Raw genomic sequence first — 6,258 nt, forward strand, 5'->3', positions numbered from 1 at the left:
TTCACCTAGGTAGCTTACATTTATTTAGTATCTATAGGCCTATTTTATTGATTAATTTAAACATTAAACAATAACACTAAATTATAATAATATTAATAATATGAATTCATTAATTATTAATGAATAAATAATAGTAATAAATTAATAATTTTACCTTCTTCTTCATAAATTATTATTTGAAGAAGAAGAACCAGGAGGAGAAAAGTTTTATTCTGTCACGAAACTGCTGCTATTCCTCTGCTGTCGTCGCTTCAGTTCCTCGCGCTGCTCGCGCGCATCAAAGCTCAGCTGATCGACGTCATCGGATTTGAAGTAACGGCTACTCTCATCAAAGCTTCCGCCGTTTGTTCGGCTCTCCATTACAAGGTTTGTAAACTCGCCAAATAAATATAAATACAGAGTCTACTCACTATATATTCAAACACACACATATAAACTAAATTTATTATACATTACTACTTTTTTACAGTGTTTACCACTCGTTTATTGCACAGTATCTGGTATGAAGGTTTTATAGCCGCGATGCTGAACAGTTAACGTTAATGAACAAATGGAAATTATTGACTTATTGTCTTAGATTGATTTAGTCATTCAATTCAACATATTCTGTACAACTGTGTCTTCAAATTGCTGATATAGCCTAACTAATTTAGCGGATTCCTGCTGTCGTCATTGACGTTTGTTATGAATAACAAAAGCAGGTTAATATAGTTTGGTCTGTTTTTGTTTAGCCTAACTTTACTTACTACAGCCTGTAGTACAGGTGCCCTCATTCTCTCAAATACCATTTTAAAGCCATTTACTGGTCAATAAATATTATGTTGTGAATAATCAGCTTTGTTCTTTTGTTTCCCCAGAACAACCAGTACATTTCTAAAATAATCTGAACATTTCAGAGGCAACATTGAATTACAGTAAGTTACTTATACACCACATGCAAGTACTTTATTACTATGAACTTTCTCTGTGTGAAATTGTATTGTTTGACTGTGTACTTTTTTAATCAGTTATTCTCTGAAAATCTTCCCTCATGCTCTCAAATCTCATTCATGTTACTCAGAAAAATAATATCACAGGTTTGGAGCTAATAATGCTATGCATTTTTTATAGGCTATACCTTAATCATATGCATTTGAATATAAGACATTTGAACCCTGAATTATAACTTCAAGTTTAGTCTTTTTCGAAAAGAAAAAAAAGGAAAAAGCTATTATATGGCTTCATAAGACTTACAACAAAACCCATAACACATGAGTTGTGAACTCATTGATTATTTTTAGGATCTTTTCTGGGACATTTTTGGAGCTTAACCATTTTTACATAAATTGTTGCATTGAACTGAACTAGTCAAGTGTACATAAGAATAGTTTCATGAATGAATTACACAATTTTTTTATGCTTGTGTTTCATGCAGTGATATTGCATTATGCCTGAGATCTGCTTTCGGGTTCCACAGACAGAAAGTCAAAGAGGTTTGGAACGTCACAAGGCTGAGGAAATTATTTAAATTTCCCAACTATCACTTTAATAACCTTACTAACAGTAAATGTTGTACTTTGCAGGGATCTCGGTAAGCTGAAATACAAGTTTGATCAAGAATAAAAATCCTCCTGTAGACCTGAAAATCACTGAAGTGCCTGGACCATCCACCAGAAAAGAGGAAAAACAAACAGGAAAATGAAGCTGGTGCACCTTTTCACTTTTCTAACTCGTTAAGTACCTCACGTGTCCCTTGTGAAGATTTTATAATTGATTGCATTTTATGTTGCAGCGAGTAAAGGTGCAGTCACATTTGTGAATTTCGTGAAATTACGCAGGCAAAAATGTCCATTGACCGTTGTCAGCAGTGTAGCGATGTAATGTATGAAGCACCACACAAAATTGCTGATCGAGTGAATTCACCAGTGAACATTCACAGAACAACAGATAATTTTACTGCACCTTAACTCTGTTAAAATGGAAAATGTTTTCTGCTTGTTGTGACATAAGGAATTCTGTTTCCGGGTCGAAACCTCTACTTCTACTTTCTCTATCTTGTTTCTAGATATTGCGAATACTCAACAACCATTTATGGGAACTGTTGATTCAAGTCACACATTTAAGCTTTTCAAAAGCCATAGTGTACATAACAGTCTCCAGTCTAACAGCATCCCAGACTTCAACATTTTATGATTCAAAATAGCTGAATAACTAACTATCTGAGATTCGGAATAGAGATAAAGGTTAGGATCCTAATTTTCAGGAATATTACAGCACAATGAGTGTATATTAGCACTGTTTGTTTTTGGCATCTGATAGAGCTTTTGGACTTGGAAACAGTGACGTCAGACTTAACAAGCGGACTGAAACATGTTTTAAAATTAAGTGAAGATGGACATTTTTAATTAGTCAACATTTTTATTTTTTACATTGATTTATTACTTGGAACATGTTTTTTCCATGCATTTTGTTGAGATGTCTTTTCTTGTGTAGCTTATTGTATACACATGGTTGATTATTCATGTTACTTATGTATTATACTATTTGTGTGTGTGTGTGTGTGTATTCATTGATATTAATCTATTACTAGCTCTTTTTTTTCCAAGTGCATGGAAGTGTATTAAAATGTATCTAAAATATGTAATAAACAATTCTTATTTTGTATTTGGTTCAGTTTGTTTATTATAATAGAAGTTAATGGTGGTAACCATAGTAACAACATGAAATTAATTTAATACAAATAAAATAAAATTGAAATTTGGTTCCTGGAGGCACCACCTGTGTGGTTCCTCAGAGAACCGCCCCTTTTTAAAGGGTGCCTAGAGGATCTACAGACGGTTCCGCCGGTGTGGCAAAGTGAAGAACCCCAAAAGGTTCCTCCAGGCACCTTTTATTTTTACAGTGTTTGATCAATTTAATGCATCCTCGCATCTCACTGACCACAAACGTTTGAACGGTTCATTTCCGCCCTTAAATAGCATCATTAACATACTTCTTTCAAAAGAGTAGCTTGACTTTTGTTGAATTATGAGCTTGTCTCTTGGCACGGTATAATTTCAAAGTAGCTTTTCCAAACACTGCCAAAGGCCTTTTGTTGGTCTCTGTTTAGACCTGTCTTTACTGTCTGAAATGGACAAAAGGGATAGAAAAAGGAGAAAATGTAATGTTCCTGCCTTCATTTGTCCAAACATCTCAACATGGTGTCCTCTTTTCAGCTCACTGGAGCCTCGTGATGTGAATTTCATTTATCATACGAGTAAATGTGTCTGCTTCCATCTGCCTCACGCTCTGGAAAACAGGAGCCAAACATGAAGAAAGAACAACAGGGCAAAATTAAAGACCTCTCCTACCAGAATACTCATTTGTGCCGGCTCATCTGCATCAGCTTTGGCTTCTCGCAAGCTACCAGTGCGAGGCGTTTAATAGACAGCGCTGTTCAGATCAGATCCATCAGAGGTGAAGAGAAGAGAAGAGCATGCTGGGGAAATGGGTCTCAAAGCTGTTTTTTACAGGGACTTTCTCTTCCTCCTCAAGAGCATCTGGCGTTTGCATGTGCAAGAGCATCGGCCCATGACCTGACCCGCTCTGAGCAATAACGAAGCACATCGTTGAGTTGCATTATCATCAAAGAGCGCCTTGTGTTGATTGCGATTAGGATGACATTGAGCGTCATCTGTATTGCCACGCTCAGTAATAACTCTCAGCGGTCGCCACAGCTCTAATGAGTTCATCTTAACACCAACAGACATGGCTAATTATTAACGCTGAGAGCAAAGATGAACATTATCTTAGTTCGATATAAAAGAATTGATCTGTTTCCAAATTAAGGTTGAGCTGAGAACAATTTTTCATTAAAGGTTAGTGTACTAACACCTGTAGACTGTCTCTACTATACAAAGACTGTCTCTATGGGTGAGTCAGTGAATCGTTCAGTCCCATGATTTGTTCAAAACACTAATTCGTTCAGGAATTAAACAAGCGACTGTCTTTGTAAATGAGTTTTTGAATCATTCACTCAGTCATTGTCTTTTTGAGCAAGTCATTGAATCATTCAGTCAAATGATTTGTTTAAAACACTGATTCATTCAGGAATGAATCAATTAAGTGACCGTCTTTCTAAATGAGTTTTTGAATCATTCACTCAAACGATTCATTCAGGAACTAATGTAGTTGTCTCTATGAGAGAATCATTGAATCATTCAGTCAAATGATTTGTTTAAAACCACTGATTCATTCAGGAATGAAAAAAGTGAGCATCTTTGTAAGTGAGCATTTTGAAGCGTTTACTCAAACAATTCATTAAAAACATTAATTTATTCAGGAACCATCACTAATTCAATCAGGAATGAAACAAGTGACTGTCTTTGTGAATATGTTTATTAATTAGAAAAACTGAATTACTAAGACATGGATCAAGTAATTGTCTTTATGAGCAAGTATTTAAATCATTCACTCAAAACACTGATTCATTCAGGAACAGAATGAGTCATTGACTCTACGAGCAAGTCTTTGTGTCGTTCAGACCACTCGTATGAATATATCACACTTTCGTTCGTGTGATATTGTATTTAAAAATGTTCACAAGCATTTTTAAAATATATTTTCAAATCCTTTTATATTTAAATCAAAAGATGTACAGTAATAGCCTATGGTGATTCATCTCAGAGTTTAATGGTTTAAAACTTAAAGCTCTTTAATGAGTTTCAATACCAGTTTATTTCCATAGTTCACTTTTGACATTCTACTAAGTCACTTTGGAATTACATGTCAATTTTTAACCCTGAACCAAAGAGTCTACTAATACTAGAGTTAGTTGACATTTAAGCCCTATTCAGACGGGACTAGTTTAACATGGATCGGAGTGGTAAAGTTATAATTACCAGAGCTTCTCTGTGATTTTAGTCCCGTCCGAATGCGCATCTCAGTGATCATCACGGACAATGTCAGGAAAGATAACGGCGACTTTTACCTTCAGTAAAAAGGTCCGGAAAAATTACCTCAGGTGATACTGATCCCGTGCGAATAGACCCGCTGTAAACATGTACGTAAATATTTCGTCATTTCCTGTTTAAAAGTAGTTTTCCGCGTTTTTTCAAGTATGGAGATGCTTGGAAAAAGCATCAGTTGCGTTCTAGTCGCTGGAACGAGTCTGTGGCAAAACTCAAGTGTTTCACACACACCATTCAGATCAGAAAGAAGAAGCACTTGTCAGAGGCACGAAACATCTTTTAGCGTTAGCTAAGTGCCTATTACCAACACAATCCAATCTGAAGTTAATTAATACATCGTTCGACTGGACATAACTGTTTTATATGTATAAATATAGGCTATATGTGAAGAGTTCAGATGCAAAAGCCTCTAAATGCCATCTGAAATTTTCTTATAGAATGATCATTTTTATCAAGCTTGTGTATTTAAGTTCAGTAATTTCACTTAAATGACAATTAATAGGTAATCTTCATTGCCATTTAAGTGAAATTATTGAATTTAAATATAGGAGCTTGATAAAAATGATCATTCTATAAGCAAATTTCAGATGGCATTTAGAGGCTTTTGCATCTGAACTCTTCATGTGTTTGCGCACGTGATATCAGGAAGCAGCGTAACACACACACGAGGACAGGAGTGACGGCGATGCGCAAATCGAGTTACTCTCCCACTTCTGCTGAGATATCTTATCCCGTGCGAATTAGCCATTAATACTAATAGCACTTAATAGCACTTAATAATACTTAATATTAATAGCACTTCACCAACACTTGCTGCACTTCTTCCGACACACAATATGAGACCAGTACGCCTCAATAGGGAATGATATTTGAAATGATATTCCCCATCACATCAGAACAACACCATCCATCACATATTTCATAAAGGCATACAAACCGTTTCTTTTAAACAGTTACACTTGTACTCACTGATTGTTTATTTATTGTCCGAGTCCTGTTTGCACTGTTTAAATTGTTGTTTTTAGTCGTTTGTATCTGTTTAGCCCATGGTAATGTTTTTGTATAAGTGTTTCTGAGTTCATGTGCTGTAAATTGTGTTTTATGTTCTGCAGAACAGGAACCTGCTGAAAACCAGTCAGGCCCGTTTAAATTGTAACTTAATGTTTACTTTGAACCTTTCCTGTATAATAAATGAAATGAATGAATACTACAGACATCCTGTGGGAAAATTACATTACTCCATCCACCCTTGTAAAGTTAATCCCGTCCGAATAGGGCTTTAGTTGCAAATTAATGAGAGTTAGTTTACATTAAAGGGATACTCCAGTTT

The 6,258-nt window shown here is 35.4% G+C and overlaps 1 long non-coding RNA gene across 1 annotated transcript; it reads left to right on the forward strand.

Moving 5' to 3' along the window:
- The first annotated feature begins 203 nt into the window (after positions 1 to 203).
- On the forward strand, positions 204 to 2,537 carry LOC309510478. Its single transcript, XR_014210372.1, has 3 exons — positions 204 to 366; positions 858 to 914; positions 1,563 to 2,537. It is a non-coding gene; the product is annotated as an uncharacterized lncRNA (long non-coding RNA).
- Positions 2,538 to 6,258: the final 3,721 nt, after the last annotated feature.

This window comes from Leuciscus leuciscus, assembly GCF_965113295.1.
Source record: "Leuciscus leuciscus genome assembly, chromosome: 12".
NCBI classification, from domain to species: domain Eukaryota; kingdom Metazoa; phylum Chordata; class Actinopteri; order Cypriniformes; family Leuciscidae; genus Leuciscus; species Leuciscus leuciscus.